Raw genomic sequence first — 13,170 nt, forward strand, 5'->3', positions numbered from 1 at the left:
TTGATCACAGGTAGCCACGCCATAAGGCATACCATACTTTACAGTCTATTTCCCCCTAAATGTGACCATCATTTTGGAAATGAGCAACATATTATGTTGAAATTGAGACCATAAAGTCTTTAACTTAGCTGCCCCCTGTTGGCCATTAGAAAGAATGCAGGTTTAGGGCACTTCTACATCTAGGTCCATTTGTACTATGCTTTTAGAGCTTTCAACCACATTACACAGCCTTTTCTCAGTGGATGGAGTTGTTTAGATTTCATAGAGATAACTTGTCTTCATATTAGTTATAATTACAAATGCCAATTTGGGATTGCAAATTCTGCCTGGATAAAAGGCATTTGTCAAAAATGTGTTTGTAAAAACTAAAAAATGTAATATTCTGTTGAGCTCAAGCCTTGGTTCAAAAGCAATACAAGTTTTGTTCAGTGTTAAAATGAACGATTCCTAATGTGCTCCTTTTATAATCTGATATACTGTTGAAAAGAAACCCAGTTTCTTTTTTCTAGAGAGAGGGAGATTAAAAGTGACAGATCTCTTCTGTAAGTGTAGAGCGCTATAATCACAGTTGTGTGTAAACTATCAGAGCAGCCCATCTGTTTCCACATGCCACACACACATGCTGAGCTCAGCAGTAGTGTCTCCTGTATCAGCGTCCTGAAGGTGTGAAGTTTAAGGAAAGAGTAGGCGGACAGGGCGTGAGATGGAGTCCACACATGATATATTTGATAAAACGACAATTCACCCAACATGACCCTACCAATAAATCCCATAGTCTGCATACCGGCATACATATCCCGGAGATAAAGCTCAGTGTGCAGGGTGTAGCGTGTGAAGCATCTCCTGCCTCCTCCATCTGACCTGAGCTCAGTTTTCACATGCGCACCGAGCCTGCAATCAGATCTCTGCTCTCATCTTCATCCCGATGCGAGCCTGCCGTTTAGCGACAGCTTCGCTTGTGTTATGTAGCAGGGAGGCAGGCAGGGAGGCAGGCTGCAGGCTGAGGGCGCAGATTCTCCTTCTCGAGCCCGGATCAGTGCAGGTCTGAGCGGCGGAACATCCCACTGAACAGCCCGGACAGGAGACGGCAGGACGCAGGCGCGACTCCCGCTGCGGAGGATGATGGTTGTCTAAGTTTGAGCGGATCGTACTGGGACGAATTCGCCGATTGTAACACTGTAGTGAAAGGATTTTTGCGACTGTTTACATTGGACCTGAACAGCAGCAATCATGGAGATTTTCGGCGTAAGTAAACCAGGATTAACGATTGTTTAAAGTCACGTTTTGCTGCATCGCTGACGCTGTTTATCACATGATTAAGGTTCATTTTAAAACTAGCAATACAGAACTAACATAATGTAGTACAAATGTGAGGAAATGAGACGGTGTTTTGCAGCAGGTGCACCTCCAGCTCTCTCCTCACTGCGGATCAAACAGCCTCATTTCAGGTGTGGCGATGCAGTGCAGCTCCAAGCCTGAATGGGTGCAATTTTGACCCCAAGTTTTCTTGGTAGTGATCCAGACTTGACAGCTTTCTCTGTCACCTGATGATCCGCAGATCCACTCCTAATGAAGTCCATCAGCTGCTCACAGTGTGGAGGGTTGGAGACAGAAAGAGAGGAGCTTCAGTCAGCTGTCAGCGTGATTCAGACACTGTCAGAGTCTTTTCATACCAGCACACACCACTTAACTTTCTTCCATTTCCAAGCGCTGAGAGTTTCAGGAGCGTGTTCTCTAATGCTCCTCAGGGTTGCCTGGTAACTACGGATCACCCTGATGCTTTCAGCCTGCTTGGATGGAGGCCATAGAGTAAAGGAAGGCCACTCTGAATAGTAATGGGTTAGAAACAGAAGCACAGAAGTGAAGTAATGTTCTTATTAGAGATGTTTGCTACTACTATAATTGTCTGAAGGTCAAGAAGGCAGCAGACCTGACTGTAATTGCATGGTATATCTGAATAGATCAGCGCTCTGCAGTACAATAATGATTCATTCAGAGGGATGATGGCGAGCCTAATAGATCAAAAGCGCTCACACACTTTGCTGCCTACAGCTATCTATATCTTGAGGCAACAAAGAGGAATCATATGCATATAACTTTCAGTGGGGCCTTGCAACATTCGCCCTGTGCAGGAGCTATTTTAGAAGTTATGAATTTTTAACATGACTCTGTACTGTAGTCAGCTCTAACCTTTCAAAGACCCCACCCTGCATTTTCCTGAAGTTAATGCAGTATGTTTCATGGTTTATGAAAGGTCAAGTAGTGGCCAAATGTCCTCATCTCAATTAATATCAGTCAGTAACCTGCTACATGAAATTATAAGGTGTAATTGCTCTACTGTGAGAGGCAAAAAACTGTTGCTTTTAGCTGACAGGTTGAGGTTTGTCACAATAATATGATCTCAAGCTGGTTGTCCTCATAAGAAAACTCTCATAGTTTGTTTCCATAATGTTCTGTGCAGGTGTTTAATGTCTCATTTCCTTCTATACTCTAGTAGCACATTTGACCCCCTGCGCTAGATTAATCCACCCAAGTTCAATAAAAGTTAAATAAAAACAAAGACATAACTAGTAGTGTAGTACTGCAGTCCAAGCAGCAAACAGCAGGTAGCCAGAAATAGCATTTAGCTAAATCCTAACCTGAATGTGAACTGTCTCTGATGCACTGAAGAAATCACTCCTGGGACTTTGTTCCTGTCACCCTCATCCAATCAGAGAGAAGCTGTGGCGGTGCAGCCAGCGCCCCTGTGGGGAGCATCCTGAGAGCTGGATGGTGACTCAGCTGAAAAAGGGAGCTATGAGTGTGGTGACGTAGTACAGTGCATCAGCAGCACTCTGACTTTGGTGTAAAATACTCCTTTAGAGGGGAGTCAGAGCACTGAGATGCATCACTGAACTTCTGGGACTGCTGCACTAAGGCTTAAACATAGAGGCTACAGAACTGAGGCAGACAATCGTTCAATGTCATCCTTTATTAACCTTTTCAAATGATCAAGTCATGTTAAAATTTTCTGCCTGCAGCTTAAGATGCTTCAACATCAACTTTATTACTCTCTTTGTGATTTTACATACATTTACCATATAGGGATATATTTATATCAGCATAAATAACTTATTTTATAATTTTATCTATATATATACTATACAAACATAAACCTACATTTATTTTTTATTCAGGAAAATTTGGGGTCACATTGGGTCTAGACATTTTAATTCACTACTACGCGTATTTGAGTAGGACTGTTTACTTGACATTTACTTGGAATGAATCTGTTGCTTTAAGAGAGCGGTGCATTGTGGGTTGTTTTTAGTTTTAATATAAATGTAGCGACTTCTTACCGGACAGTTAACAGATGTTGTTCAGGTGATGAAGAGTCAGTCAGTTCAAAAAGTTTTAAGTTAGCATAGTGTGTTGTTATGTTAGTAAATTAAGTACGAATTAGTCGACTCTCAACGTCTCTAACGCAAAATGGACTTTATAATAATGACTGTCAGACGGACAAAAAATATGCTGTCACAGAAAGTCATGCTAGAAGATGGTAAGTCTCCGAGAACGGCTAGCTCTACGTTTACGTTAGCTAACAGTTAAAGTGTGGGAAAAATCCTTTTTCGGTCACAAATTGACTCACATCAAAGCTTGAGAGGAGGATGTGTGAGAAAAATTACTGAAAAAACGAAAGAAAGAAAGTTATAGCTTTACCTGAGATTTTTTTCTTTTCTTTTTACTGTAACGGTTACTCGTAACAAACGACTGAATTTAACGGTTGGCATGGAAACAGTTCTGCTAGCTTATAGCTTACTGGAAAGACTTTTAAAAAAAAATTATAATATAACATATATAATTATATTTATGTATTTATATTATAATATATAATATAACTACTTTATTTAAATAAACGTTTTTGTTTAGCCTATCATATATGTAGGGTGACGTTAGTTGTATTTGATGTGACAATACATTCAATTAACCTAAGGTCTATAAATATGTCTAAGTTAACTTTGTTTTAGATACTTTTATTAGTACTTTAGTTTTTGTTATCAGTTATTTGTGTGACAAAAACACATTTGTCTTATTTTTGGACCAATACATCTTAGAATACTATATTCAAAAGTCCTTGATGCTTCTTGGAGCCACCAGGCCTGCAATACACATGGGGAAACCCTTGACACCCAGTTCTGTTGACTATGTTCTTGTTTTGATTGGTTTGGTAAGTTCATTTTGTCCTTTGGCTTTTACTCACTATGTCCATCCAGACTATGGAGGAGGTGAAGGAGAAGCCCAAGAGGAGGCCTCTGGTCCGGGCTGCATCCGAGGAGAGCTCCAGTGATCTGTGTTCAATAAATTACTCTCCGTCCCCTGGTGACACGCTGCCCTGGAACCTGCCCAAACACCATCGCATCAAGCGCTCCAAGTCAGCTTCTGGAGATGTGCTGGACCCAGCTGAGAGGGCCGTCATCCGCATTGCAGGTATGACGTTCATTCAGAACGAAAATGGCGGTTGAGTTTTATGTGTGTCTTTTGAAGTTTTGCCCTCTCCATTTCTTAAAGTCCCTACTGTTCTCGACAGGATTTAGAGTGCTCAAACACACAATTTATGCCAACAACATATTAGCTCAAACACAAATTCACCTTCCAACTCAACAGGATTTAAAGTACAGGAATAGTCCAAACTTACAGCAAGTAAATTCACCTGTAAATCAACATCACATGATTAGCAGCACAGGTACACTCAGCTATAGCCAGCAGTGCATTAACAAAATTTGCAGCTATTACCCACAAATAAATTATTAACTGAGGAGAAATGGCTCACTTAAAATGCATCATGATGGTTTCCCTGTTGTGGAATCTAAAAGCTGAATGTTTTGACTTTTCCTTTAGTTTCCTTTAGGGCAAGGCCCTTTGACTATGTGATGAAACGTTAATAACAGCGTCTTTATAATGAGGCTGTGTAGCCTTTAGCGGCCCTCTTAGCCCTTGAGCCCTGACGACCCCTCCTGTAATCAACTCAACAGTTGGTCATATTGCCTGCAGGCTTTTTATTCTGTTTTATTCTGATAATTATGTTTGATATGTGGTGCTCTCTGCAGCTGCTTGCGTTATCTGACTCTTTGCCATTACAGTGTCTAATCAGCTTTTGTTAAAAATATGTACTTCAAGATGGAATCCAATTTTTCTGTCAGTGCTGTCGGTTATTTGCTCACTGCTTTACTTCACTGAGCTAAGGATTTGTTGCATTGGATTTGTTCACATGTACATTGAGGGCTGGTGTCATAGCTCCGTTCTTTGTTTGTGTTCTTGGGGAAATTCAGTAGAAGGATTTTCTGAGATCCTCCTGGCTGTAATGTCCCAGCTGTTTGCTGGACAGTAATATATGTTGTTATGTTTTTGTGCCATCTATTTACCTGTTTGCAATATTTAGCGTTGTTGGACTGATTTGTAATAGTGGCAGTTCTTTGTTTTACACTTGAGTTACGATGCATTCCTGCTGTTGTCTTTTTATAAAGGTGAGTATAAGTGTGTGAGCTGAGTTGGGCTGAATTTGTCAGTTGGCTTATTTGTTTTAGGGATATAAACAGGATTGTTGTCTATTGCACGGCAGTCTATTCATATTCATATTCATATATCATATCAATTATCTCGCTGTAATCTTGGCGTCATGGTTTTTGTCATACACAGGAGGGGCATTCTCATTCACATTTTCTCCCCACACATCACGTAGAACCAAGCATAAGAGCTTTTACGCAAAGTAATGGCTTTATGTGACAGTCTGTTTGCTGTTCATCATGACATAATTACATCAAAACCGCTGAGCTTATGAGGTTTATACTGCTGCTACTTTCAGCCACTCTCACTGCCAACCTTAAACTTAAACCCATATACTGATGAGCATATGCTGCATTTAAACAGCACAACCACATTTTATAAGCAGATATTGTCTGTTGCTGATATTGTCTTATCTGCTGCATACCTTAGGTTTATTATACTGCATCTGAATTTACTAGAGACGGTACCTGTTGTTGTTTGATGTGTTTGAAAAAATCATTTAATTTAATTTAAGAATTGAAGACCCTGCTCAAGTTTCTGTTGTGATTAAAACCAATATTATATATAATAACCGAAGTCCATAACTTCATATTATACTCCAGTGTCTCTCCGACTGAATTTCAGCTAATTAGCGATATATTAGTGTCCGTTCTGACGGACAAACACACAATTACAAGTTAATTTAAGCACAACGTGATGGACAGAATCACTCTCCGTCAGTTTTCTCTCCATTTTGTGATGGTTTAATGAAGCCGGCCATTAGCTTTATCAAATGTTAGCCTTAAATTAGCTTTACCAGTGGCGTTAGCTTATTAACAGCTTTACTACCACAGTATACTGTCCTTTGCTGCTTTATCAGCGGCCCGGCTATGGACCCATCACAAAACGGAGAGGAGAGAAAATAGACAGAGTTTCAGTCCGTTACGTTTGTTTTCAAACCATTACGTTTGTGCGTTTGTCCGTGTAAACGGACACTAATCTACCAGAGGCGGACACATCATCAGCACTGCGCAACAAATGGATACTCCTCAATGAAAAATAATTCATGTTTATCCCAAAGAAGACCGGAGATGTTTTAACTTAAGCTGCTCCCAATGACGGTTTTACAGCGCATGCCGTGCATCATAACATAGACCCCACTAATCATTGATTTTAATTGATTTAATCGATAAGTTGTTGCAGCTCTACTCATTATACACCTTTATTTCCCATGAGGGGTTTCAAACTGCTACAGATGTGTCTTCATGTACCAGAGGTCCTGTCCAGCTTCTGCAGCTCCTCCACCTCTTTTAAATGTCTGACCACTGAGGCAGGACTCAGATGATGCAGCTCGCTGCCTCAGCACTTCCTGTGGTGGGTGTTGAGTTCATACTGTCTCTTCGGACCACAAACGGCATCACCAACCTCATTTCTCCCCCCTCCCTGGTCGTCTCTGATATTGATTTGATGGGGTGGGGTACTGCAGCAGTGTTGTGTGACTCTGTGTTATTGTCTGTGAACACACAACAGCAGCAGCAGGATTGTATGACTCCAAGTGCTTCTTAAGAGGGAAGCTTAGGGAGATAGTGGGAAATCTGGAACTATATTTCCTGAGGCTGATGTAAGTCCTTCACATTACTTGCTATTGGACCTCTAGTCGTGAGCAGAATGCCGGGTTCGGATGAAATGCACAAGATAAATATCAATATTGCCTCACTGGACTGCTGCCATAATGGCCCTGGCCTGATTCATTAGCCTTGGGAGACACATAGAAGGCTGGAGCTGGAGCATTATCTCATCGCAAATGGAGACAGGAACATTTGTTATCAAGCTGCAGACAGTTTGAGAGGCAAGCAGTGCTCGCTGACACTAAATAAGATGTCAGTATCAAGGTTTCTGTAGCTTTCTAACATGTTAGTTTATCGATCAGAAGACTGTGAGTCTTGACGATTGCTCTGTTAACGCCTGTGCAGAGTGATAGTGATAAAACAAACACAATAACATGCTGGTGAAAGAGTGAACACGCTGTGATAGACTACACAGGTCAGCAGAACTGTAGAGAGGAGGGGAGTGAATGACCCTGGGTTAACATGTCACGTGTTGTTTACTTCTAGGCGAATCTCTTGAATCAATGCAACCTAATTATTAGCTACAATGATAAATAAGTAGTACAAGTTAATTCATAATTAACCCATTAAAGTACACTAATGATCTTTGTATCTTTCTCACTAGCTTAATGGTTGTAATATCAGTCTGTGGTTTGGTCCGCTGCTCGCTCCTGACTTAAATATCTACAAATGTACAGTTTGCCTATAATGATGAATTGCCTGTACTTTGTGTTTAATGCTGATTGGCAAGTGTAAGACTGTTTAAACACATGAATAAGATGAGTCTTTGCCTCAAATGAAGGAGTTTAAGTATCTCGGGGTCTTGTTCACGAGTAGAGGAAAAATGGATCGTGAGATTGACAGGCGGATCGGTGCAGCATCAGTAGTAATGTGGGCGTTGTACCGGAGTGTCATTGTGAAGAGGGAGCTGAACCTGAAGGCAAAGCTTTCAATTTTCCAACCTTCACGTATGGTCATGAGCTTTGGGTAGTGACCGAAAGAATGAGGTCGCAGATACAAGCAGCCGCAATGAGTTTCTCCTGTAGCGTGTCTGGGCTCAGCCTTAGAGATAGGGTAAGGAGCTCGGACATCCGGAGGGGGCTCGGAGTAGAGCCGCTACTCCTCATCAAAAGGAGCCAGTTCAGGTGATTCCGGCATCTGATTAGGATGCCTCCTGGGTGCCTTCCATTGAGGTTTTCCGGGCACGTTCACCTGGGAGGACACCACGGGGCAGACCAAGAGCTCGTTGGAAGGATTATATATCCCATCTGGCCTGGGAACACCTCGGAGGAGCTGGAAAACATGACTGGGGAGAGGGACGCCTGGGTCAACTTGCTACATCCATGGATGGATGGATGGATGGATAGATGGCCCCTTGCTCACATCAGCTCTTAGCTTAAAGCAACACTGTGCTTGAGTACGGGCTAATGGAGATGCTGTGGACACATTGTCTTGTTCCTTTAAATTTAGATTTTCTCTGATGAAGTCAAAGCCCTGGCAAGAAATATGAAAGGATGCAGGTTCCCGTTTGTCGTTTTTGTTATTTCTTATAGAGGGGGAAATAAACAATAAAATATAAATTGTCTCGAGGCCTAGGCTTTGCTCAGAAAGCAGTAAGATGTGTACATCTTATTATATTGATAGCCCTTATATAAGAACAATAAAAAGTAAGCTACGTCCTCTTCTTGTATTTTATAACTAGAGTGTAATATTTTGCTTAATGCGCACTAGTTTCCAGCTGTTTATTTGTCGTTTGTAAATGCATATAATTGGTCAAACATGTAATGCGTTAAATAACAGTTTGTATTTTTGCCTACTGCCTTATTTGGGTTTATATGTTTTTCTTTCCTTTCACATAATATTGAGCTTTTCCAGTAGACATAAGAAGCCTCATTATAATATCCCACAAAGTTTTGCGTTTTGAAGTTTGGAGTCTTGCCGTTTGCATATTTGGTCTGCCTCCAGGGCTCAGTCATATTACATAACCCTTCAGCTCTGTGATTTTCATTTTGCCAGTTTCTGTTATATCTGGCTCCTGAAACATATGCCCTCAGAGAAACACATCTCTTTTTAACAGACGATTTTTTACTCATGAGATCATTCCTTTGGTACAACTATGAAAGTTATCTTTTTATTTTACAGCGTTAAAGGCATCACTTACTTTTAACAAAGTTCTGGTATAGTGATTGGACTAACACAGTAGTGGCCTTAAGTATTGGCTGATTTTGGTCTGTGGTTGGTTCCTGCATACACAACAAAGCATACACTTTTCTTTTATAGTGTTTTTTTTAAGGTGCTTCTGAGCTAATAATATGTCATCCTGTTCTCATGAAGAGATACAACATGACTCAGGCTGTTTCATGACCCATAGTGTGGGAGAGGAGTACAGTGTTACTTCAGTACCAGTGAATCTTTCCACGTCTCATCTGCAGCATTGCTAACGGATGTTTAACTTCAGAATACATACAAGATAAGGCTATAAAACAGAATGAAGAAGAACAGAAAATCGGCTTTACTCTTGTGTTTACTTTGAAAGTTTTCCCGTTTTCATCAGTGTGGTAACTGATGTTGTTAATCCAACAGAATTAGACGTCTCACTCACTTGCTTAGTTTATCTTCTTTATCCCAAGGTTACTCTGAATGCTCAGCCCTCTACAAGTACGTCTTAAATAGTATGGCTGTTTCTTACAACTTCTTTCTCTGTTTTTAGTAAGGATAAAGTTGTTGCATCTGCTCGTAACAGATTCAGATAAATTATTCAGAGCTGCTTTCAATGTGGGACCTTGTGCAGTTTTTGTCAGAATATTAAATTGTGGATCCATTATTGATTTAACATTTTACAGTCTTCAGTGTGGCTGCATGAGTCAGCAGTGTGTGGGTTTATCTTTGGAACCACAAGTTACTCTCGTGCAGGTGACAAGTTCTATTTCCTTTGTCTTTCAATTTTATATTGTTGTGTTTTGTCAATTCCCCTACTTTGTTTGCTAAATATTCAGACTGCCCTTGTTTAAGTGTTAACAGATAATGTATGACACATTTCAAATGAATATCACTCATGCTCATGAACCAGGATAGAGGGGTTTGTGCAGTGTACATGTTGGACACTAGAGGACAGTATCCAAAGATGAAGTGCGGTGGAGTGTGTCTGAGTCCCTCCACTCACTGTGCTGCCTTCCTGCAAACAGTATCTTCTTTTTCTTTGATTGTATGTTGAGGCATTTTTAATACAGCTTCCATGCAGAGTCTTATAAAACTACATGTGTACACTGTTCCAACTTTCAACTTACTAAACAATATCCCAGTATTATATCAGATATTCAGACATGACTTTATTTGCACCTTAAAACAAATGTTTTTCATAACTTGGCCAGTAAATGTCTTCAAATCATTCAGAGCTAAGTAGGTTTTTAATAAAGATATAACATTTATACCACTTAGTTTACATGGCACACTTAATTTTTAATGCTTCAAATTAAAAACTCTTTTTTTCATGCATTTGATATATTTCTATTTTGCATTTGATTTATTTAGGAAGTTTAGGGATATTTACAATTGGATTGCATGATGTGTAACTATTATCACTTTTTTAAATGCATTTTTATTATTGTGATTTACCTTAATTGTGTATAAAGTTATTCATTTTTATAGTTTCTAAAGGCTACACAAAAATCTGCAGCACCAGCCGAAAGAAATGTTCCCATGGATTTTAACAGAGAAGGGGTAAAGAGGCTGAACAGTGTGTACCAATGATCTTTTACCACAGTAAGTAAGTAAGTGATTTTGGAACAGAAATGCTAATGTGATTACAGTAATATATCCACTCTGCAACACATTATTCCGACGCTAACTATATTTTATCCTGTAAATAGTATTCAGGCTGCCAACGTGTGAGCAAGCAACCAGACAAAGTCTTAGGCTCACAAATCAGTGAATAAATACACAAAAAACAGTCAATGAATAGAGAGAGGGAGGCGTTTCCTTCCTTAGATTTCTTGTTTTTTTCTTTTATTTTAGCAGAGAGCATAAATTAGTGTCTCAGTTGGGGCAGAGAGTCTTTAGTTTGGTGATATGTGGGAGGGCCGACTGGCACTCGAGCCAAAAGCCACACAAGCAAACAGAGAGACAAAAGTGAGACTTTCCCTGTGAGAGAGAAGAGCCGCTGGCGAGGGTTTCTTTTTACACCCAAACTGTGGCACAAATTGCATAATCAGAGCTTAACTGTCCTGCATGTTGTAAGCCTTTGGCCTTTAATTGCCTGTTTGGTTAAATTTTCTGATGTGAAGGGATTGTTGATCCAGTTTGACTTTCTCCAGGTGGCGCTCTGTTTGTACAACTATAAACAATTTTCATCAGAAAAGTTAAGTGAAAAAGTTGGCTTCATTTAAACAGATGTTTATTATTACTACCCACATATATATTGGAGATGGATGAACTTTTTGAAAAACACATCTTCAGAGCATTTCTGTCTTTAGGTCATAACTCACTGGTTGAGAAACACTGAGTTGGGTGGCTTCGTGGCTTTATTTGATTTTTCGATACTCGGTGTTGAAATGTTTTTTTCTCACATTCCTGACTGAAGGATTTATTCATGTAAATTTTGCAATTTGCCGTTTCATGCTGTTGAAATTCTTAATCTGCTGATAGCTGCGTAAACACACTGCCAGCTTTATGAGAAAGTGATAACACACACACATGTGCTCAGGCTGCCAGGATATCTGCTGTTTGTGTTGCTCTTGTAACACAGAGTTGTTGGTACTGTTCTGTCTGGTCTGACTTTAATGGTGTGTGATGGTTTATGTTGCATACAGATGAGTCATATAGAATCAGTGAACAGTGATTATTGTTGCAATTATTTTCATACAATTTTAATGGTGTTAAACAATATAGTTTGAATATGTTTAAGGGGATGTTAGGTATTTATGGTTCAATATCAGTCTTGGTATTTGCTATCACACCAGGTGGTGTTGATGTGTAAATCAATCCTGTTAATTCAGCGTTGATTCCTGAACTTATAGACTGAGTGAAGAACAATGAGATGGTGCTTAGCTTTGTTGCTGATTAACAAAATTAAAAAACACTCTTTCTGGTTGAATTTGTTAATGCATTAATAATTATGTTAATTGAACAAAATTAATCCACCCACTTGCTTGATAAGCCCGTTACTTACAGCATTCATCTTTAATTGAGTCTTAAAATAGCTCCTTAAATGAAAATAGACAATTTTACATGTCACAGTGAGAAAAGCACAGGTGTAAGTAACAACATCAGTGATGGCTGCTTCAGTGTCACGATCCTGGTGTTGTGCATGCTGGCTCACTGTCACTCTGTTATGGCTTAATGTGACCTACATTTTATCAAGCTGTCGTTTTTTGTTCCACCTGTGCTTTACCTCTCCATTGTTCACTCAAGACTTGATAGGTTACACTGTACTAAGCAGTAATTTGTTCATTTGGACACTTACAAGTTCTCTTTGGCGGCACCCATGGCGATAAACGGTAAATGCGGGAGCACACTTCCCAGATATCCAGACAGTCTTGCATGTGTGACGTCCACAGTTGGCTCCGGTTGCAACTCTTGATTTCCTCGCTGACGGTCGCTTTCCTTTTTAGACATTTTGCCTTCATCTGAGCGTCCAATTTGTTTCTTTTTCTTTGGATTTTCACTTATTTTTGAAGTTGTATCTGTAGTCATCGATCTTTTAGATTAGTAGATTAGCCTTAGTAGATTACTGTTTACTTGCAACACTTGCAGAGAACGGAAAAGCAGCCTCTTAGCTCCGCCTACCCTCTCTGGCAGACCAACCACTGCTGGCTGATGGAAAACACAAACGCCGCCACAGACACCCAGTCTGTAATACTGCAAATGCAAAGGCTTTCATCAATGGGCCAAAGGCTCAATCACCATTGTGTTACCTCATTCAGCGATACATTTAGTTATATGAAACATGTTATTACATGAGACATGATATAGAAAATTTTTGGGGGAAAAAAGCTAACATAGTACACAATGTCTGCTGTGTAACTGACTCCATCTTTTATTA

Source organism: Semicossyphus pulcher, unplaced genomic scaffold, assembly GCF_022749685.1.
Source record: "Semicossyphus pulcher isolate SPU_LCO1_2020_fin unplaced genomic scaffold, fSemPul1.0.p SCAF_5, whole genome shotgun sequence".
In the NCBI taxonomy this organism is placed as follows: Eukaryota; Metazoa; Chordata; class Actinopteri; order Labriformes; family Labridae; genus Semicossyphus; species Semicossyphus pulcher.